Raw genomic sequence first — 21,804 nt, 5'->3', positions numbered from 1 at the left:
GGGCATCCCAGGGGCATCGCAAAACTGCCACAACCTGGCCTCCTCGAGGGCTTTCTCCTTGGCACCTGCCCTAACCCTAGGCTGATTGGCTGCCCTGCCTAGGGTTAGGGTTAGGGTTAGGCCTAGGGTTAGGGTTCCGCAAACTAAAAGGCCCAGAGCTGCGGGCACACTGCAGCTGCAAAGGGCGTCCCAGGGGCATCGCAAAACTGCCACAGGCTGGCCTCCTCGAGGGCTTTCTCCTTGGCACCTGCCCTAACCCTAGGCTGATTGGCTGCCCTGCCTAGGGTTAGGGTTAGGGTTAGGCCTAGGGTTAGGGTTCTGAAAACTAAAAAGCCCAGAGCTCCAGGAGCACTGCAGCTGCAAAAGGCATCCCAAGGGCATCGCAAAACTGCCACAACATGGCCTCTGCGATGCCTTTAATTGTGGCACCTGCCTTAACCCTAGGCTGATTTGCTGCCCGGCCTAGGGTTAGGGTTAGGGTTAGGGTTAGGGTTCTGAAAACTAAAAAGCCCAGAGCTCCAGGAACACTGCAGCTGCAAAAGGCATCCCAAGGGCATCGCAAAACTGCCACAACATGGCCTCTGCGATGCCTTTAATTGTGGCACCTGCCTTAACCCTAGGCTGATTTGCTGCCCGGCCTAGGGTTAGGGTTAGGGTTAGGGTTAGGGTTCTGAAAACTAAAAAGCCCAGAGCTCCAGGAGCACTGCAGCTGCAAAAGGCATCCCAAGGGCATCGCAAAACTGCCACAACATGGCCTCTGCGATGCCTTTAATTGTGGCACCTGCCTTAACCCTAGGCTGATTTGCTGCCCGGCCTAGGGTTAGGGTTAGGGTTAGGGTTAGGGTTCTGAAAACTAAAAAGCCCAGAGCTCCAGGAACACTGCAGCTGCAAAAGGCATCCCAAGGGCATCGCAAAACTGCCACAACATGGCCTCTGCGATGCCTTTAATTGTGGCACCTGCCTTAACCCTAGGCTGATTTGCTGCCCGGCCTAGGGTTAGGGTTAGGGTTAGGGTTAGGGTTCTGAAAACTAAAAAGCCCAGAGCTCCAGTAACACTGCAGCTGCAAAAGGCATCCCAAGGGCATTGCAAAACTGCCACAACATGGCCTCTGCGATGCCTTTAATTGTGGCACCTGCCTTAACCCTAGGCTGATTTGCTGCCCGGCCTAGGGTTAGGGTTAGGGTTAGGGTTAGGGTTCTGAAAACTAAAAAGCCCAGAGCTCCAGGAACACTGCAGCTGCAAAAGGCATCCCAAGGGCATCGCAAAACTGCCACAACATGGCCTCTGCGATGCCTTTAATTGTGGCACCTGCCTTAACCCTAGGCTGATTTGCTGCCCGGCCTAGGGTTAGGGTTAGGGTTAGGGTTAGGGTTAGGGTTCTGAAGACTAAAAAGCCCAGAGCTCCAGGAACACTGCAGCTGCAAACGCATCCCAAGGGCATCGCAAAACTGCCACAACATGGCCTCTGCGATGCCTTTAATTGTGGCACCTGCCTTAACCCTAGGCTGATTTGCTGCCCGGCCTAGGGTTAGGGTTAGGGTTAGGGTTCTGAAAACTAAAAAGCCCAGAGCTCCAGGAACACTGCAGCTGCAAAAGGCATCCCAAGGGCATCACAAAACTGCCACAACATGGCCTCTGCGATGCCTTTAATTGTGGCACCTGCCTTAACCCTAGGCTGATTTGCTGCCCGGCCTAGGGTTAGGGTTAGGGTTAGGGTTAGGGTTCTGAAAACTAAAAAGCCCAGAGCTCCAGGAACACTGCAGCTGCAAAAGGCATCCCAAGGGCATCGCAAAACTGCCACAACATGGCCTCTGCGATGCCTTTAATTGTGGCACCTGCCTTAACCCTAGGCTGATTTGCTGCCCGGCCTTGGGTTAGGGTTAGGGTTAGGGTTAGGGTTCTGAAAACTAAAAAGCCCAGAGCTCCAGGAACACTGCAGCTGCAAAAGGCATCCCAAGGGCATCGCAAAACTGCCACAACATGGCCTCTGCGATGCCTTTAATTGTGGCACCTGCCTTAACCCTAGGCTGATTTGCTGCCCGGCCTAGGGTTAGGGTTAGGGTTAGGGTTCTGAAAACTAAAAAGCCCAGAGCTCCAGGAACACTGCAGCTGCAAAAGGCATCCCAAGGGCATCGCAAAACTGCCACAACATGGCCTCTGCGATGCCTTTAATTGTGGCACCTGCCTTAACCCTAGGCTGAATTGCTGCCCGGCCCAGGGTTAGGGTTAGGGTTAGGGTTAGGGTTAGGGTTAGGGTTAGGGTTCTGAAAACTAAAAAGCCCAGAGCTCCAGGAACACTGCAGCTGCAAAAGGCATCCCAAGGGCATCGCAAAACTGCCACAACATGGCCTCTGCGATGCCTTTAATTGTGGCACCTGCCTTAACCCTAGGCTGATTTGCTGCCCGGCCTAGGGTTAGGGTTAGGGTTAGGGTTAGGGTTCTGAAAACTAAAAAGCCCAGAGCTCCAGGAACACTGCAGCTGCAAAAGGCATCCCAAGGGCATCGCAAAACTGCCACAACATGGCCTCTGCGATGCCTTTAATTGTGGCACCTGCCTTAACCCTAGGCTGATTTGCTGCCCGGCCTAGGGTTAGGGTTAGGGTTAGGGTTAGGGTTAGGGTTAGGGTTCTGAAAACTAAAAAGCCCAGAGCTCCAGGAACACTGCAGCTGCAAAAGGCATCCCAAGGGCATTGCAAAACTGCCACAACATGGCCTCTGCGATGCCTTTAATTGTGGCACCTGCCTTAACCCTAGGCTGATTTGCTGCCCGGCCTAGGGTTAGGGTTAGGGTTAGGGTTAGGGTTAGGGTTCTGAAAACTAAAAAGCCCAGAGCTCCAGGAACACTGCAGCTGCAAAAGGCATCCCAAGGGCATCGCAAAACTGCCACAACATGGCCTCTGCGATGCCTTTAATTGTGGCACCTGCCTTAACCCTAGGCTGATTTGCTGCCCGGCCTAGGGTTAGGGTTAGGGTTAGGGTTAGGGTTCTGAAAACTAAAAAGCCCAGAGCTCCAGGAACACTGCAGCTGCAAAAGGCATCCCAAGGGCATCGCAAAACTGCCACAACATGGCCTCTGCGATGCCTTTAATTGTGGCACCTGCCTTAACCCTAGGCTGATTTGCTGCCCGGCCTAGGGTTAGGGTTAGGGTTAGGGTTAGGGTTAGGGTTCTGAAAACTAAAAAGCCCAGAGCTCCAGGAACACTGCAGCTGCAAAAGGCATCCCAAGGGCATCGCAAAACTGCCACAACATGGCCTCTGCGATGCCTTTAATTGTGGCACCTGCCTTAACCCTAGGCTGATTTGCTGCCCGGCCCAGGGTTAGGGTTAGGGTTAGGGTTAGGGTTAGGGTTAGGGTTAGGGTTCTGAAAACTAAAAAGCCCAGAGCTCCAGGAACACTGCAGCTGCAAAAGGCATCCCAAGGGCATCGCAAAACTGCCACAACATGGCCTCTGCGATGCCTTTAATTGTGGCACCTGCCTTAACCCTAGGCTGATTTGCTGCCCGGCCTAGGGTTAGGGTTAGGGTTAGGGTTAGGGTTCTGAAAACTAAAAAGCCCAGAGCTCCAGGAACACTGCAGCTGCAAAAGGCATCCCAAGGGCATTGCAAAACTGCCACAACATGGCCTCTGCGATGCCTTTAATTGTGGCACCTGCCTTAACCCTAGGCTGATTTGCTGCCCGGCCTAGGGTTAGGGTTAGGGTTAGGGTTAGGGTTAGGGTTAGGGTTAGGGTTAGGGTTCTGAAAACTAAAAAGCCCAGAGCTCCAGGAACACTGCAGCTGCAAAAGGCATCCCAAGGGCATCGCAAAACTGCCACAACATGGCCTCTGCGATGCCTTTAATTGTGGCACCTGCCTTAACCCTAGGCTGATTTGCTGCCCGGCCTAGGGTTAGGGTTAGGGTTAGGGTTAGGGTTCTGAAAACTAAAAAGCCCAGAGCTCCAGGAACACTGCAGCTGCAAAAGGCATCCCAAGGGCATCGCAAAACTGCCACAACATGGCCTCTGCGATGCCTTTAATTGTGGCACCTGCCTTAACCCTAGGCTGATTTGCTGCCCGGCCTAGGGTTAGGGTTAGGGTTAGGGTTCTGAAAACTAAAAAGCCCAGAGCTCCAGGAACACTGCAGCTGCAAAAGGCATCCCAAGGGCATCACAAAACTGCCACAACATGGCCTCTGCGATGCCTTTAATTGTGGCACCTGCCTTAACCCTAGGCTGATTTGCTGCCCGGCCTAGGGTTAGGGTTAGGGTTAGGGTTAGGGTTCTGAAAACTAAAAAGCCCAGAGCTCCAGGAGCACTGCAGCTGCAAAAGGCATCCCAAGGGCATCGCAAAACTGCAACAACATGGCCTCTGCGATGCCTTTAATTGTGGCACCTGCCTTAACCCTAGGATGATTTGCTGCCCGGCCTAGGGTTAGGGTTAGGGTTAGGGTTAGGGTTCTGAAAACTAAAAAGCCCAGAGCTCCAGGAACACTGCAGCTGCAAAAGGCATCCCAAGGGCATCGCAAAACTGCCACAACATGGCCTCTGCGATGCCTTTAATTGTGGCACCTGCCTTAACCCTAGGCTGATTGGCTGCCCTGCCTAGGGTTAGGGTTAGGGTTACGCCTAGGGTTAGGGTTCCGCAAACTAAAAGGCTTAGAGTTGCGGGCACACTGCAGCTGCAAAGGGCATCCCAGGGGCATCGCAAAACTGCCACAACCTGGCCTCCTCGAGGGCTTTCTCCTTGGCACCTGCCCTAACCCTAGGCTGATTGGCTGCCCTGCCTAGGGTTAGGGTTAGACCTAGGGTTAGGGTTCTGCAAACTAAAAAGCCCAGAGCTGCGGGCACGCTGCAGCTGCAAAGGGCATCCCAGGGGCATTGCAAAACTGCCACAACCTGGCCTCCTCGAGGGCTTTCTCCTTGGCACCTGCCCTAACCCTAGGCTGATTGGCTGCCCTGCCTAGGGTTAGGGTTAGGCCTAGGGTTAGGGTTCCGCAAACTAAAAGGCCCAGAGCTGCGGGCACACTGCAGCTGCAAAGGGCATCCCAGGGGCATCGCAAAACTGCCACAACCTGGCCTCCTCGAGGGCTTTCTCCTTGGCACCTGCCCTAACCCTAGGCTGATTGGCTGCCCTGCCTAGGGTTAGGGTTAGGGTTAGGCCTAGGGTTAGGGTTCCGCAAACTAAAAGGCCCAGAGCTGCGGGCACACTGCAGCTGCAAAGGGCATCCCAGGGGCATCGCAAAACTGCCACAACCTGGCCTCCTCGAGGGCTTTCTCCTTGGCACCTGCCCTAACCCTAGGCTGATTGGCTGCCCTGCCTAGGGTTAGGGTTAGGCCTAGGGTTAGGGTTCCGCAAACTAAAAGGCCCAGAGCTGCGGGCACACTGCAGCTGCAAAGGGCATCCCAGGGGCATCGCAAAACTGCCACAACCTGGCCTCCTCGAGGGCTTTCTCCTTGGCACCTGCCCTAACCCTAGGCTGATTGGCTGCCCTGCCTAGGGTTAGGGTTAGGGTTAGGCCTAGGGTTAGGGTTCCGCAAACTAAAAGGCCCAGAGCTGCGGGCACACTGCAGCTGCAAAGGGCATCCCAGGGGCATCGCAAAACTGCCACAACCTGGCCTCCTCGAGGGCTTTCTCCTTGGCACCTGCCCTAACCCTAGGCTGATTGGCTGCCCTGCCTAGGGTTAGGGTTAGGCCTAGGGTTAGGGTTCCGCAAACTAAAAGGCCCAGAGCTGCGGGCACACTGCAGCTGCAAAGGGCGTCCCAGGGGCATCGCAAAACTGCCACAAGCTGGCCTCCTCGAGGGCTTTCTCCTTGGCACCTGCCCTAACCCTAGGCTGATTGGCTGCCCTGCCTAGGGTTAGGGTTAGGGTTAGGCCTAGGGTTAGGGTTCCGCAAACTAAAAGGCCCAGAGCTGCGGGCACACTGCAGCTGCAAAGGGCATCCCAGGGGCATCGCAAAACTGCCACAAGCTGGCCTCCTCGAGGGCTTTCTCCTTGGCACCTGCCCTAACCCTAGGCTGATTGGCTGCCCTGCCTAGGGTTAGGGTTAGGCCTAGGGTTAGGGTTCCGCAAACTAAAAGGCCCAGAGCTGCGGGCACACTGCAGCTGCAAAGGGCATCCCAGGGGCATCGCAAAACTGCCACAACCTGGCCTCCTCGAGGGCTTTCTCCTTGGCACCTGCCCTAACCCTAGGCTGATTGGCTGCCCTGCCTAGGGTTAGGGTTAGACCTAGGGTTAGGGTTCCGCAAACTAAAAAGCCCAGAGCTGCGGGCACACTGCAGCTGCAAAGGGCATCCCAGGGGCATCGCAAAACTGCCACAAGCTGGCCTCCTCGAGGGCTTTCTCCTTGGCACCTGCCCTAACCCTAGGCTGATTGGCTGCCCTGCCTAGGGTTAGGGTTAGGGTTAGGCCTAGGGTTAGGGTTCCGCAAACTAAAAGGCCCAGAGCTGCGGGCACACTGCAGCTGCAAAGGGCATCCCAGGGGCATCGCAAAACTGCCACAACCTGGCCTCCTCGAGGGCTTTCTCCTTGGCACCTGCCCTAACCCTAGGCTGATTGGCTGCCCTGCCTAGGGTTAGGGTTAGGGTTAGGCCTAGGGTTAGGGTTCCGCAAACTAAAAGGCCCAGAGCTGCGGGCACACTGCAGCTGCAAAGGGCGTCCCAGGGGCATCGCAAAACTGCCACAGGCTGGCCTCCTCGAGGGCTTTCTCCTTGGCACCTGCCCTAACCCTAGGCTGATTGGCTGCCCTGCCTAGGGTTAGGGTTAGGGTTAGGCCTAGGGTTAGGGTTCTGAAAACTAAAAAGCCCAGAGCTCCAGGAGCACTGCAGCTGCAAAAGGCATCCCAAGGGCATCGCAAAACTGCCACAACATGGCCTCTGCGATGCCTTTAATTGTGGCACCTGCCTTAACCCTAGGCTGATTTGCTGCCCGGCCTAGGGTTAGGGTTAGGGTTAGGGTTAGGGTTCTGAAAACTAAAAAGCCCAGAGCTCCAGGAACACTGCAGCTGCAAAAGGCATCCCAAGGGCATCGCAAAACTGCCACAACATGGCCTCTGCGATGCCTTTAATTGTGGCACCTGCCTTAACCCTAGGCTGATTTGCTGCCCGGCCTAGGGTTAGGGTTAGGGTTAGGGTTAGGGTTCTGAAAACTAAAAAGCCCAGAGCTCCAGGAGCACTGCAGCTGCAAAAGGCATCCCAAGGGCATCGCAAAACTGCCACAACATGGCCTCTGCGATGCCTTTAATTGTGGCACCTGCCTTAACCCTAGGCTGATTTGCTGCCCGGCCTAGGGTTAGGGTTAGGGTTAGGGTTAGGGTTCTGAAAACTAAAAAGCCCAGAGCTCCAGGAACACTGCAGCTGCAAAAGGCATCCCAAGGGCATCGCAAAACTGCCACAACATGGCCTCTGCGATGCCTTTAATTGTGGCACCTGCCTTAACCCTAGGCTGATTTGCTGCCCGGCCTAGGGTTAGGGTTAGGGTTAGGGTTAGGGTTCTGAAAACTAAAAAGCCCAGAGCTCCAGGAGCACTGCAGCTGCAAAAGGCATCCCAAGGGCATTGCAAAACTGCCACAACATGGCCTCTGCGATGCCTTTAATTGTGGCACCTGCCTTAACCCTAGGCTGATTTGCTGCCCGGCCTAGGGTTAGGGTTAGGGTTAGGGTTAGGGTTCTGAAAACTAAAAAGCCCAGAGCTCCAGGAACACTGCAGCTGCAAAAGGCATCCCAAGGGCATCGCAAAACTGCCACAACATGGCCTCTGCGATGCCTTTAATTGTGGCACCTGCCTTAACCCTAGGCTGATTTGCTGCCCGGCCTAGGGTTAGGGTTAGGGTTAGGGTTAGGGTTAGGGTTCTGAAGACTAAAAAGCCCAGAGCTCCAGGAACACTGCAGCTGCAAACGCATCCCAAGGGCATCGCAAAACTGCCACAACATGGCCTCTGCGATGCCTTTAATTGTGGCACCTGCCTTAACCCTAGGCTGATTTGCTGCCCGGCCTAGGGTTAGGGTTAGGGTTAGGGTTCTGAAAACTAAAAAGCCCAGAGCTCCAGGAACACTGCAGCTGCAAAAGGCATCCCAAGGGCATCACAAAACTGCCACAACATGGCCTCTGCGATGCCTTTAATTGTGGCACCTGCCTTAACCCTAGGCTGATTTGCTGCCCGGCCTAGGGTTAGGGTTAGGGTTAGGGTTAGGGTTCTGAAAACTAAAAAGCCCAGAGCTCCAGGAACACTGCAGCTGCAAAAGGCATCCCAAGGGCATCGCAAAACTGCCACAACATGGCCTCTGCGATGCCTTTAATTGTGGCACCTGCCTTAACCCTAGGCTGATTTGCTGCCCGGCCTTGGGTTAGGGTTAGGGTTAGGGTTAGGGTTCTGAAAACTAAAAAGCCCAGAGCTCCAGGAACACTGCAGCTGCAAAAGGCATCCCAAGGGCATCGCAAAACTGCCACAACATGGCCTCTGCGATGCCTTTAATTGTGGCACCTGCCTTAACCCTAGGCTGATTTGCTGCCCGGCCTAGGGTTAGGGTTAGGGTTAGGGTTCTGAAAACTAAAAAGCCCAGAGCTCCAGGAACACTGCAGCTGCAAAAGGCATCCCAAGGGCATCGCAAAACTGCCACAACATGGCCTCTGCGATGCCTTTAATTGTGGCACCTGCCTTAACCCTAGGCTGAATTGCTGCCCGGCCCAGGGTTAGGGTTAGGGTTAGGGTTAGGGTTAGGGTTAGGGTTAGGGTTCTGAAAACTAAAAAGCCCAGAGCTCCAGGAACACTGCAGCTGCAAAAGGCATCCCAAGGGCATCGCAAAACTGCCACAACATGGCCTCTGCGATGCCTTTAATTGTGGCACCTGCCTTAACCCTAGGCTGATTTGCTGCCCGGCCTAGGGTTAGGGTTAGGGTTAGGGTTAGGGTTCTGAAAACTAAAAAGCCCAGAGCTCCAGGAACACTGCAGCTGCAAAAGGCATCCCAAGGGCATCGCAAAACTGCCACAACATGGCCTCTGCGATGCCTTTAATTGTGGCACCTGCCTTAACCCTAGGCTGATTTGCTGCCCGGCCTAGGGTTAGGGTTAGGGTTAGGGTTAGGGTTAGGGTTAGGGTTCTGAAAACTAAAAAGCCCAGAGCTCCAGGAACACTGCAGCTGCAAAAGGCATCCCAAGGGCATTGCAAAACTGCCACAACATGGCCTCTGCGATGCCTTTAATTGTGGCACCTGCCTTAACCCTAGGCTGATTTGCTGCCCGGCCTAGGGTTAGGGTTAGGGTTAGGGTTAGGGTTAGGGTTCTGAAAACTAAAAAGCCCAGAGCTCCAGGAACACTGCAGCTGCAAAAGGCATCCCAAGGGCATCGCAAAACTGCCACAACATGGCCTCTGCGATGCCTTTAATTGTGGCACCTGCCTTAACCCTAGGCTGATTTGCTGCCCGGCCTAGGGTTAGGGTTAGGGTTAGGGTTAGGGTTAGGGTTCTGAAAACTAAAAAGCCCAGAGCTCCAGGAACACTGCAGCTGCAAAAGGCATCCCAAGGGCATCGCAAAACTGCCACAACATGGCCTCTGCGATGCCTTTAATTGTGGCACCTGCCTTAACCCTAGGCTGATTTGCTGCCCGGCCTAGGGTTAGGGTTAGGGTTAGGGTTAGGGTTAGGGTTCTGAAAACTAAAAAGCCCAGAGCTCCAGGAACACTGCAGCTGCAAAAGGCATCCCAAGGGCATCGCAAAACTGCCACAACATGGCCTCTGCGATGCCTTTAATTGTGGCACCTGCCTTAACCCTAGGCTGATTTGCTGCCCGGCCCAGGGTTAGGGTTAGGGTTAGGGTTAGGGTTAGGGTTAGGGTTAGGGTTCTGAAAACTAAAAAGCCCAGAGCTCCAGGAACACTGCAGCTGCAAAAGGCATCCCAAGGGCATCGCAAAACTGCCACAACATGGCCTCTGCGATGCCTTTAATTGTGGCACCTGCCTTAACCCTAGGCTGATTTGCTGCCCGGCCTAGGGTTAGGGTTAGGGTTAGGGTTAGGGTTCTGAAAACTAAAAAGCCCAGAGCTCCAGGAACACTGCAGCTGCAAAAGGCATCCCAAGGGCATTGCAAAACTGCCACAACATGGCCTCTGCGATGCCTTTAATTGTGGCACCTGCCTTAACCCTAGGCTGATTTGCTGCCCGGCCTAGGGTTAGGGTTAGGGTTAGGGTTAGGGTTAGGGTTAGGGTTAGGGTTAGGGTTCTGAAAACTAAAAAGCCCAGAGCTCCAGGAACACTGCAGCTGCAAAAGGCATCCCAAGGGCATCGCAAAACTGCCACAACATGGCCTCTGCGATGCCTTTAATTGTGGCACCTGCCTTAACCCTAGGCTGATTTGCTGCCCGGCCTAGGGTTAGGGTTAGGGTTAGGGTTAGGGTTCTGAAAACTAAAAAGCCCAGAGCTCCAGGAACACTGCAGCTGCAAAAGGCATCCCAAGGGCATCGCAAAACTGCCACAACATGGCCTCTGCGATGCCTTTAATTGTGGCACCTGCCTTAACCCTAGGCTGATTTGCTGCCCGGCCTAGGGTTAGGGTTAGGGTTCTGAAAACTAAAAAGCCCAGAGCTCCAGGAACACTGCAGCTGCAAAAGGCATCCCAAGGGCATCACAAAACTGCCACAACATGGCCTCTGCGATGCCTTTAATTGTGGCACCTGCCTTAACCCTAGGCTGATTTGCTGCCCGGCCTAGGGTTAGGGTTAGGGTTAGGGTTAGGGTTCTGAAAACTAAAAAGCCCAGAGCTCCAGGAGCACTGCAGCTGCAAAAGGCATCCCAAGGGCATCGCAAAACTGCAACAACATGGCCTCTGCGATGCCTTTAATTGTGGCACCTGCCTTAACCCTAGGATGATTTGCTGCCCGGCCTAGGGTTAGGGTTAGGGTTAGGGTTAGGGTTCTGAAAACTAAAAAGCCCAGAGCTCCAGGAACACTGCAGCTGCAAAAGGCATCCCAAGGGCATCGCAAAACTGCCACAACATGGCCTCTGCGATGCCTTTAATTGTGGCACCTGCCTTAACCCTAGGCTGATTGGCTGCCCTGCCTAGGGTTAGGGTTAGGGTTACGCCTAGGGTTAGGGTTCCGCAAACTAAAAGGCTTAGAGTTGCGGGCACACTGCAGCTGCAAAGGGCATCCCAGGGGCATCGCAAAACTGCCACAACCTGGCCTCCTCGAGGGCTTTCTCCTTGGCACCTGCCCTAACCCTAGGCTGATTGGCTGCCCTGCCTAGGGTTAGGGTTAGACCTAGGGTTAGGGTTCTGCAAACTAAAAAGCCCAGAGCTGCGGGCACGCTGCAGCTGCAAAGGGCATCCCAGGGGCATTGCAAAACTGCCACAACCTGGCCTCCTCGAGGGCTTTCTCCTTGGCACCTGCCCTAACCCTAGGCTGATTGGCTGCCCTGCCTAGGGTTAGGGTTAGGCCTAGGGTTAGGGTTCCGCAAACTAAAAGGCCCAGAGCTGCGGGCACACTGCAGCTGCAAAGGGCATCCCAGGGGCATCGCAAAACTGCCACAACCTGGCCTCCTCGAGGGCTTTCTCCTTGGCACCTGCCCTAACCCTAGGCTGATTGGCTGCCCTGCCTAGGGTTAGGGTTAGGGTTAGGCCTAGGGTTAGGGTTCCGCAAACTAAAAGGCCCAGAGCTGCGGGCACACTGCAGCTGCAAAGGGCATCCCAGGGGCATCGCAAAACTGCCACAACCTGGCCTCCTCGAGGGCTTTCTCCTTGGCACCTGCCCTAACCCTAGGCTGATTGGCTGCCCTGCCTAGGGTTAGGGTTAGGCCTAGGGTTAGGGTTCCGCAAACTAAAAGGCCCAGAGCTGCGGGCACACTGCAGCTGCAAAGGGCATCCCAGGGGCATCGCAAAACTGCCACAACCTGGCCTCCTCGAGGGCTTTCTCCTTGGCACCTGCCCTAACCCTAGGCTGATTGGCTGCCCTGCCTAGGGTTAGGGTTAGGGTTAGGCCTAGGGTTAGGGTTCCGCAAACTAAAAGGCCCAGAGCTGCGGGCACACTGCAGCTGCAAAGGGCATCCCAGGGGCATCGCAAAACTGCCACAACCTGGCCTCCTCGAGGGCTTTCTCCTTGGCACCTGCCCTAACCCTAGGCTGATTGGCTGCCCTGCCTAGGGTTAGGGTTAGGCCTAGGGTTAGGGTTCCGCAAACTAAAAGGCCCAGAGCTGCGGGCACACTGCAGCTGCAAAGGGCGTCCCAGGGGCATCGCAAAACTGCCACAAGCTGGCCTCCTCGAGGGCTTTCTCCTTGGCACCTGCCCTAACCCTAGGCTGATTGGCTGCCCTGCCTAGGGTTAGGGTTAGGGTTAGGCCTAGGGTTAGGGTTCCGCAAACTAAAAGGCCCAGAGCTGCGGGCACACTGCAGCTGCAAAGGGCATCCCAGGGGCATCGCAAAACTGCCACAAGCTGGCCTCCTCGAGGGCTTTCTCCTTGGCACCTGCCCTAACCCTAGGCTGATTGGCTGCCCTGCCTAGGGTTAGGGTTAGGCCTAGGGTTAGGGTTCCGCAAACTAAAAGGCCCAGAGCTGCGGGCACACTGCAGCTGCAAAGGGCATCCCAGGGGCATCGCAAAACTGCCACAACCTGGCCTCCTCGAGGGCTTTCTCCTTGGCACCTGCCCTAACCCTAGGCTGATTGGCTGCCCTGCCTAGGGTTAGGGTTAGACCTAGGGTTAGGGTTCCGCAAACTAAAAAGCCCAGAGCTGCGGGCACACTGCAGCTGCAAAGGGCATCCCAGGGGCATCGCAAAACTGCCACAAGCTGGCCTCCTCGAGGGCTTTCTCCTTGGCACCTGCCCTAACCCTAGGCTGATTGGCTGCCCTGCCTAGGGTTAGGGTTAGGGTTAGGCCTAGGGTTAGGGTTCCGCAAACTAAAAGGCCCAGAGCTGCGGGCACACTGCAGCTGCAAAGGGCATCCCAGGGGCATCGCAAAACTGCCACAACCTGGCCTCCTCGAGGGCTTTCTCCTTGGCACCTGCCCTAACCCTAGGCTGATTGGCTGCCCTGCCTAGGGTTAGGGTTAGGGTTAGGCCTAGGGTTAGGGTTCCGCAAACTAAAAGGCCCAGAGCTGCGGGCACACTGCAGCTGCAAAGGGCGTCCCAGGGGCATCGCAAAACTGCCACAGGCTGGCCTCCTCGAGGGCTTTCTCCTTGGCACCTGCCCTAACCCTAGGCTGATTGGCTGCCCTGCCTAGGGTTAGGGTTAGGGTTAGGCCTAGGGTTAGGGTTCTGAAAACTAAAAAGCCCAGAGCTCCAGGAGCACTGCAGCTGCAAAAGGCATCCCAAGGGCATCGCAAAACTGCCACAACATGGCCTCTGCGATGCCTTTAATTGTGGCACCTGCCTTAACCCTAGGCTGATTTGCTGCCCGGCCTAGGGTTAGGGTTAGGGTTAGGGTTAGGGTTCTGAAAACTAAAAAGCCCAGAGCTCCAGGAACACTGCAGCTGCAAAAGGCATCCCAAGGGCATCGCAAAACTGCCACAACATGGCCTCTGCGATGCCTTTAATTGTGGCACCTGCCTTAACCCTAGGCTGATTTGCTGCCCGGCCTAGGGTTAGGGTTAGGGTTAGGGTTAGGGTTCTGAAAACTAAAAAGCCCAGAGCTCCAGGAGCACTGCAGCTGCAAAAGGCATCCCAAGGGCATCGCAAAACTGCCACAACATGGCCTCTGCGATGCCTTTAATTGTGGCACCTGCCTTAACCCTAGGCTGATTTGCTGCCCGGCCTAGGGTTAGGGTTAGGGTTAGGGTTAGGGTTCTGAAAACTAAAAAGCCCAGAGCTCCAGGAACACTGCAGCTGCAAAAGGCATCCCAAGGGCATCGCAAAACTGCCACAACATGGCCTCTGCGATGCCTTTAATTGTGGCACCTGCCTTAACCCTAGGCTGATTTGCTGCCCGGCCTAGGGTTAGGGTTAGGGTTAGGGTTAGGGTTCTGAAAACTAAAAAGCCCAGAGCTCCAGTAACACTGCAGCTGCAAAAGGCATCCCAAGGGCATTGCAAAACTGCCACAACATGGCCTCTGCGATGCCTTTAATTGTGGCACCTGCCTTAACCCTAGGCTGATTTGCTGCCCGGCCTAGGGTTAGGGTTAGGGTTAGGGTTAGGGTTCTGAAAACTAAAAAGCCCAGAGCTCCAGGAACACTGCAGCTGCAAAAGGCATCCCAAGGGCATCGCAAAACTGCCACAACATGGCCTCTGCGATGCCTTTAATTGTGGCACCTGCCTTAACCCTAGGCTGATTTGCTGCCCGGCCTAGGGTTAGGGTTAGGGTTAGGGTTAGGGTTAGGGTTCTGAAGACTAAAAAGCCCAGAGCTCCAGGAACACTGCAGCTGCAAACGCATCCCAAGGGCATCGCAAAACTGCCACAACATGGCCTCTGCGATGCCTTTAATTGTGGCACCTGCCTTAACCCTAGGCTGATTTGCTGCCCGGCCTAGGGTTAGGGTTAGGGTTAGGGTTCTGAAAACTAAAAAGCCCAGAGCTCCAGGAACACTGCAGCTGCAAAAGGCATCCCAAGGGCATCACAAAACTGCCACAACATGGCCTCTGCGATGCCTTTAATTGTGGCACCTGCCTTAACCCTAGGCTGATTTGCTGCCCGGCCTAGGGTTAGGGTTAGGGTTAGGGTTAGGGTTCTGAAAACTAAAAAGCCCAGAGCTCCAGGAACACTGCAGCTGCAAAAGGCATCCCAAGGGCATCGCAAAACTGCCACAACATGGCCTCTGCGATGCCTTTAATTGTGGCACCTGCCTTAACCCTAGGCTGATTTGCTGCCCGGCCTTGGGTTAGGGTTAGGGTTAGGGTTAGGGTTCTGAAAACTAAAAAGCCCAGAGCTCCAGGAACACTGCAGCTGCAAAAGGCATCCCAAGGGCATCGCAAAACTGCCACAACATGGCCTCTGCGATGCCTTTAATTGTGGCACCTGCCTTAACCCTAGGCTGATTTGCTGCCCGGCCTAGGGTTAGGGTTAGGGTTAGGGTTAGGGTTCTGAAAACTAAAAAGCCCAGAGCTCCAGGAACACTGCAGCTGCAAAAGGCATCCCAAGGGCATCGCAAAACTGCCACAACATGGCCTCTGCGATGCCTTTAATTGTGGCACCTGCCTTAACCCTAGGCTGATTTGCTGCCCGGCCTAGGGTTAGGGTTAGGGTTAGGGTTAGGGTTAGGGTTAGGGTTCTGAAAACTAAAAAGCCCAGAGCTCCAGGAACACTGCAGCTGCAAAAGGCATCCCAAGGGCATTGCAAAACTGCCACAACATGGCCTCTGCGATGCCTTTAATTGTGGCACCTGCCTTAACCCTAGGCTGATTTGCTGCCCGGCCTAGGGTTAGGGTTAGGGTTAGGGTTAGGGTTAGGGTTCTGAAAACTAAAAAGCCCAGAGCTCCAGGAACACTGCAGCTGCAAAAGGCATCCCAAGGGCATCGCAAAACTGCCACAACATGGCCTCTGCGATGCCTTTAATTGTGGCACCTGCCTTAACCCTAGGCTGATTTGCTGCCCGGCCTAGGGTTAGGGTTAGGGTTAGGGTTAGGGTTAGGGTTCTGAAAACTAAAAAGCCCAGAGCTCCAGGAACACTGCAGCTGCAAAAGGCATCCCAAGGGCATCGCAAAACTGCCACAACATGGCCTCTGCGATGCCTTTAATTGTGGCACCTGCCTTAACCCTAGGCTGATTTGCTGCCCGGCCTAGGGTTAGGGTTAGGGTTAGGGTTAGGGTTAGGGTTCTGAAAACTAAAAAGCCCAGAGCTCCAGGAACACTGCAGCTGCAAAAGGCATCCCAAGGGCATCGCAAAACTGCCACAACATGGCCTCTGCGATGCCTTTAATTGTGGCACCTGCCTTAACCCTAGGCTGATTTGCTGCCCGGCCCAGGGTTAGGGTTAGGGTTAGGGTTAGGGTTAGGGTTAGGGTTCTGAAAACTAAAAAGCCCAGAGCTCCAGGAACACTGCAGCTGCAAAAGGCATCCCAAGGGCATCGCAAAACTGCCACAACATGGCCTCTGCGATGCCTTTAATTGTGGCACCTGCCTTAACCCTAGGCTGATTTGCTGCCCGGCCTAGGGTTAGGGTTAGGGTTAGGGTTAGGGTTCTGAAAACTAAAAAGCCCAGAGCTCCAGGAACACTGCAGCTGCAAAAGGCATCCCAAGGGCATTGCAAAACTGCCACAACATGGCCTCTGCGATGCCTTTAATTGTGGCACCTGCCTTAACCCTAGGCTGATTTGCTGCCCGGCCTAGGGTTAGGGTTAGGGTTAGGGTTAGGGTTAGGGTTAGGGTTAGGGTTAGGGTTCTGAAAACTAAAAAGCCCAGAGCTCCAGGAACACTGCAGCTGCAAAAGGCATCCCAAGGGCATCGCAAAACTGCCACAACATGGCCTCTGCGATGCCTTTAATTGTGGCACCTGCCTTAACCCTAGGCTGATTTGCTGCCCGGCCTAGGGTTAGGGTTAGGGTTAGGGTTAGGGTTCTGAAAACTAAAAAGCCCAGAGCTCCAGGAACACTGCAGCTGCAAAAGGCATCCCAAGGGCATCGCAAAACTGCCACAACATGGCCTCTGCGATGCCTTTAATTGTGGCACCTGCCTTAACCCTAGGCTGATTTGCTGCCCGGCCTAGGGTTAGGGTTAGGGTTAGGGTTCTGAAAACTAAAAAGCCCAGAGCTCCAGGAACACTGCAGCTGCAAAAGGCATCCCAAGGGCATCACAAAACTGCCACAACATGGCCTCTGCGATGCCTTTAATTGTGGCACCTGCCTTAACCCTAGGCTGATTTGCTGCCCGGCCTAGGGTTAGGGTTAGGGTTAGGGTTAGGGTTCTGAAAACTAAAAAGCCCAGAGCTCCAGGAGCACTGCAGCTGCAAAAGGCATCCCAAGGGCATCGCAAAACTGCAACAACATGGCCTCTGCGATGCCTTTAATTGTGGCACCTGCCTTAACCCTAGGATGATTTGCTGCCCGGCCTAGGGTTAGGGTTAGGGTTAGGGTTAGGGTTCTGAAAACTAAAAAGCCCAGAGCTCCAGGAACACTGCAGCTGCAAAAGGCATCCCAAGGGCATCGCAAAACTGCCACAACATGGCCTCTGCGATGCCTTTAATTGTGGCACCTGCCTTAACCCTAGGCTGATTGGCTGCCCTGCCTAGGGTTAGGGTTAGGGTTACGCCTAGGGTTAGGGTTCCGCAAACTAAAAGGCTTAGAGTTGCGGGCACACTGCAGCTGCAAAGGGCATCCCAGGGGCATCGCAAAACTGCCACAACCTGGCCTCCTCGAGGGCTTTCTCCTTGGCACCTGCCCTAACCCTAGGCTGATTGGCTGCCCTGCCTAGGGTTAGGGTTAGACCTAGGGTTAGGGTTCTGCAAACTAAAAAGCCCAGAGCTGCGGGCACGCTGCAGCTGCAAAGGGCATCCCAGGGGCATTGCAAAACTGCCACAACCTGGCCTCCTCGAGGGCTTTCTCCTTGGCACCTGCCCTAACCCTAGGCTGATTGGCTGCCCTGCCTAGGGTTAGGGTTAGGCCTAGGGTTAGGGTTCCGCAAACTAAAAGGCCCAGAGCTGCGGGCACACTGCAGCTGCAAAGGGCATCCCAGGGGCATCGCAAAACTGCCACAACCTGGCCTCCTCGAGGGCTTTCTCCTTGGCACCTGCCCTAACCCTAGGCTGATTGGCTGCCCTGCCTAGGGTTAGGGTTAGGGTTAGGCCTAGGGTTAGGGTTCCGCAAACTAAAAGGCCCAGAGCTGCGGGCACACTGCAGCTGCAAAGGGCATCCCAGGGGCATCGCAAAACTGCCACAACCTGGCCTCCTCGAGGGCTTTCTCCTTGGCACCTGCCCTAACCCTAGGCTGATTGGCTGCCCTGCCTAGGGTTAGGGTTAGGCCTAGGGTTAGGGTTCCGCAAACTAAAAGGCCCAGAGCTGCGGGCACACTGCAGCTGCAAAGGGCATCCCAGGGGCATCGCAAAACTGCCACAACCTGGCCTCCTCGAGGGCTTTCTCCTTGGCACCTGCCCTAACCCTAGGCTGATTGGCTGCCCTGCCTAGGGTTAGGGTTAGGGTTAGGCCTAGGGTTAGGGTTCCGCAAACTAAAAGGCCCAGAGCTGCGGGCACACTGCAGCTGCAAAGGGCATCCCAGGGGCATCGCAAAACTGCCACAACCTGGCCTCCTCGAGGGCTTTCTCCTTGGCACCTGCCCTAACCCTAGGCTGATTGGCTGCCCTGCCTAGGGTTAGGGTTAGGCCTAGGGTTAGGGTTCCGCAAACTAAAAGGCCCAGAGCTGCGGGCACACTGCAGCTGCAAAGGGCGTCCCAGGGGCATCGCAAAACTGCCACAAGCTGGCCTCCTCGAGGGCTTTCTCCTTGGCACCTGCCCTAACCCTAGGCTGATTGGCTGCCCTGCCTAGGGTTAGGGTTAGGGTTAGGCCTAGGGTTAGGGTTCCGCAAACTAAAAGGCCCAGAGCTGCGGGCACACTGCAGCTGCAAAGGGCATCCCAGGGGCATCGCAAAACTGCCACAAGCTGGCCTCCTCGAGGGCTTTCTCCTTGGCACCTGCCCTAACCCTAGGCTGATTGGCTGCCCTGCCTAGGGTTAGGGTTAGGCCTAGGGTTAGGGTTCCGCAAACTAAAAGGCCCAGAGCTGCGGGCACACTGCAGCTGCAAAGGGCATCCCAGGGGCATCGCAAAACTGCCACAACCTGGCCTCCTCGAGGGCTTTCTCCTTGGCACCTGCCCTAACCCTAGGCTGATTGGCTGCCCTGCCTAGGGTTAGGGTTAGACCTAGGGTTAGGGTTCCGCAAACTAAAAAGCCCAGAGCTGCGGGCACACTGCAGCTGCAAAGGGCATCCCAGGGGCATCGCAAAACTGCCACAAGCTGGCCTCCTCGAGGGCTTTCTCCTTGGCACCTGCCCTAACCCTAGGCTGATTGGCTGCCCTGCCTAGGGTTAGGGTTAGGGTTAGGCCTAGGGTTAGGGTTCCGCAAACTAAAAGGCCCAGAGCTGCGGGCACACTGCAGCTGCAAAGGGCATCCCAGGGGCATCGCAAAACTGCCACAACCTGGCCTCCTCGAGGGCTTTCTCCTTGGCACCTGCCCTAACCCTAGGCTGATTGGCTGCCCTGCCTAGGGTTAGGGTTAGGGTTAGGCCTAGGGTTAGGGTTCCGCAAACTAAAAGGCCCAGAGCTGCGGGCACACTGCAGCTGCAAAGGGCGTCCCAGGGGCATCGCAAAACTGCCACAGGCTGGCCTCCTCGAGGGCTTTCTCCTTGGCACCTGCCCTAACCCTAGGCTGATTGGCTGCCCTGCCTAGGGTTAGGGTTAGGGTTAGGCCTAGGGTTAGGGTTCTGAAAACTAAAAAGCCCAGAGCTCCAGGAGCACTGCAGCTGCAAAAGGCATCCCAAGGGCATCGCAAAACTGCCACAACATGGCCTCTGCGATGCCTTTAATTGTGGCACCTGCCTTAACCCTAGGCTGATTTGCTGCCCGGCCTAGGGTTAGGGTTAGGGTTAGGGTTAGGGTTCTGAAAACTAAAAAGCCCAGAGCTCCAGGAACACTGCAGCTGCAAAAGGCATCCCAAGGGCATCGCAAAACTGCCACAACATGGCCTCTGCGATGCCTTTAATTGTGGCACCTGCCTTAACCCTAGGCTGATTTGCTGCCCGGCCTAGGGTTAGGGTTAGGGTTAGGGTTAGGGTTCTGAAAACTAAAAAGCCCAGAGCTCCAGGAGCACTGCAGCTGCAAAAGGCATCCCAAGGGCATCGCAAAACTGCCACAACATGGCCTCTGCGATGCCTTTAATTGTGGCACCTGCCTTAACCCTAGGCTGATTTGCTGCCCGGCCTAGGGTTAGGGTTAGGGTTAGGGTTAGGGTTCTGAAAACTAAAAAGCCCAGAGCTCCAGGAACACTGCAGCTGCAAAAGGCATCCCAAGGGCATCGCAAAACTGCCACAACATGGCCTCTGCGATGCCTTTAATTGTGGCACCTGCCTTAACCCTAGGCTGATTTGCTGCCCGGCCTAGGGTTAGGGTTAGGGTTAGGGTTAGGGTTCTGAAAACTAAAAAGCCCAGAGCTCCAGTAACACTGCAGCTGCAAAAGGCATCCCAAGGGCATTGCAAAACTGCCACAACATGGCCTCTGCGATGCCTTTAATTGTGGCACCTGCCTTAACCCTAGGCTGATTTGCTGCCCGGCCTAGGGTTAGGGTTAGGGTTAGGGTTAGGGTTCTGAAAACTAAAAAGCCCAGAGCTCCAGGAACACTGCAGCTGCAAAAGGCATCCCAAGGGCATCGCAAAACTGCCACAACATGGCCTCTGCGATGCCTTTAATTGTGGCACCTGCCTTAACCCTAGGCTGATTTGCTGCCCGGCCTAGGGTTAGGGTTAGGGTTAGGGTTAGGGTTAGGGTTCTGAAGACTAAAAAGCCCAGAGCTCCAGGAACACTGCAGCTGCAAACGCATCCCAAGGGCATCGCAAAACTGCCACAACATGGCCTCTGCGATGCCTTTAATTGTGGCACCTGCCTTAACCCTAGGCTGATTTGCTGCCCGGCCTAGGGTTAGGGTTAGGGTTAGGGTTCTGAAAACTAAAAAGCCCAGAGCTCCAGGAACACTGCAGCTGCAAAAGGCATCCCAAGGGCATCACAAAACTGCCACAACATGGCCTCTGCGATGCCTTTAATTGTGGCACCTGCCTTAACCCTAGGCTGATTTGCTGCCCGGCCTAGGGTTAGGGTTAGGGTTAGGGTTAGGGTTCTGAAAACTAAAAAGCCCAGAGCTCCAGGAACACTGCAGCTGCAAAAGGCATCCCAAGGGCATCGCAAAACTGCCACAACATGGCCTCTGCGATGCCTTTAATTGTGGCACCTGCCTTAACCCTAGGCTGATTTGCTGCCCGGCCTTGGGTTAGGGTTAGGGTTAGGGTTAGGGTTCTGAAAACTAAAAAGCCCAGAGCTCCAGGAACACTGCAGCTGCAAAAGGCATCCCAAGGGCATCGCAAAACTGCCACAACATGGCCTCTGCGATGCCTTTAATTGTGGCACCTGCCTTAACCCTAGGCTGATTTGCTGCCCGGCCTAGGGTTAGGGTTAGGGTTAGGGTTCTGAAAACTAAAAAGCCCAGAGCTCCAGGAACACTGCAGCTGCAAAAGGCATCCCAAGGGCATCGCAAAACTGCCACAACATGGCCTCTGCGATGCCTTTAATTGTGGCACCTGCCTTAACCCTAGGCTGAATTGCTGCCCGGCCCAGGGTTAGGGTTAGGGTTAGGGTTAGGGTTAGGGTTAGGGTTAGGGTTCTGAAAACTAAAAAGCCCAGAGCTCCAGGAACACTGCAGCTGCAAAAGGCATCCCAAGGGCATCGCAAAACTGCCACAACATGGCCTCTGCGATGCCTTTAATTGTGGCACCTGCCTTAACCCTAGGCTGATTTGCTGCCCGGCCTAGGGTTAGGGTTAGGGTTAGGGTTAGGGTTCTGAAAACTAAAAAGCCCAGAGCTCCAGGAACACTGCAGCTGCAAAAGGCATCCCAAGGGCATCGCAAAACTGCCACAACATGGCCTCTGCGATGCCTTTAATTGTGGCACCTGCCTTAACCCTAGGCTGATTTGCTGCCCGGCCTAGGGTTAGGGTTAGGGTTAGGGTTAGGGTTAGGGTTAGGGTTCTGAAAACTAAAAAGCCCAGAGCTCCAGGAACACTGCAGCTGCAAAAGGCATCCCAAGGGCATTGCAAAACTGCCACAACATGGCCTCTGCGATGCCTTTAATTGTGGCACCTGCCTTAACCCTAGGCTGATTTGCTGCCCGGCCTAGGGTTAGGGTTAGGGTTAGGGTTAGGGTTCTGAAAACTAAAAAGC

Source organism: Fringilla coelebs (genome assembly GCF_963513975.1).
Source record: "Fringilla coelebs genome assembly, chromosome: 27".
Taxonomy (NCBI): domain Eukaryota; kingdom Metazoa; phylum Chordata; class Aves; order Passeriformes; family Fringillidae; genus Fringilla; species Fringilla coelebs.
This window is presented reverse-complemented; position numbering follows the sequence as displayed.